General features: G+C 40.1%; 1 long non-coding RNA gene across 1 annotated transcript in view; it reads right to left on the bottom strand.

The window, feature by feature from the left end:
- The window catches only part of LOC106688740 (uncharacterized), a 5,276-nt gene that overhangs the window by 738 nt on the left and 3,577 nt on the right, over positions 1–961 (bottom strand). The gene's annotated exons all lie outside the window — the stretch shown is intronic.

The following is a 961-nucleotide window of genomic DNA, read 5'->3' as shown; positions in this document are numbered from 1 at the left end:
ATAAAAAAGGTAAGTAACACTAAATTCACATTTTATTTTAACAGATTACGCATTGTCAGATTTTCTATATAATAGGCTTAACATAAAGTTATAGCTTCTTGCTTATGCTGATGGCATTGACATTGCTGGACTCTCTTTCCAAGCTGTCTCTGATAGATTTATGAAATTGGCTGAAGAAGCAAGAAAACTGGGGCTTCAAATGAATGCAGAAAAGACCAAATACGTGGTCACAGAAGAAATTCCCAGGCCTGGTGCAGAAATTAAGATTGGAGAAAATACTTTTAGAAAAGTCCCCATTTTTGTGTATCCTTGATCCCTTATAACCCCAAGATAATGTGGAATTAAATGAGGAGTCTTATGTGCCCATCGCTTTTATTATAGCCTCATTCCCTATTTTAGGAGCTGTGCCTTCTTGTCTAAGGACACCAAGATTTATTTGTATAAAACAATTATTTGGCCATGTCTCGGAAATGTGGACTATCTCCAAGGATGGTGAGTACAACTTGGTCTTGGAGAGGAAGATTCACCGTAAAATATTTGGAGCTGTCAAGGTTGGCCAGATATAGGGACGTCGAACAAACCAAGAGCTCAAAGTTTTATATAAGGAACCAGATGTCCAGTTTGTAAGGCTCAGTAGATTGAGGTAGGGAGGGTATGTTGCTCGGATGGCTGAGAGTGATCTGCCAAGGAAAATAGTGATAGAGGTACTTCATGGAACAAGAAGCAGAGGAAGACCTCGTCTTTGATGGAGTGACAGTGTGAGTGATGATGCCAGGACCATAATGGGAGTGAGGAACTGGATGGCAGCCGCACAAGATAACAACAATTGGTGCAGGAGGACTCGACTCGAGTTGTAGAACCAAACTAATAATAATTATGAGAGATAGTTGACCGTGGATGATAAATGAGAAGAAGATGGTTGGGGGTGCGGTCAATGAAACACAAATAAGTATGACTAACT

The sequence above is a fragment of the Halyomorpha halys genome, unplaced genomic scaffold (assembly GCF_000696795.3).
Source record: "Halyomorpha halys isolate HHAL.00 unplaced genomic scaffold, Hhal_1.1 Scaffold44.1, whole genome shotgun sequence".
Taxonomy (NCBI): domain Eukaryota; kingdom Metazoa; phylum Arthropoda; class Insecta; order Hemiptera; family Pentatomidae; genus Halyomorpha; species Halyomorpha halys.
Note: the sequence above shows the minus strand (reverse complement) of the source record. Positions and strands in the feature narration are given on the sequence as shown.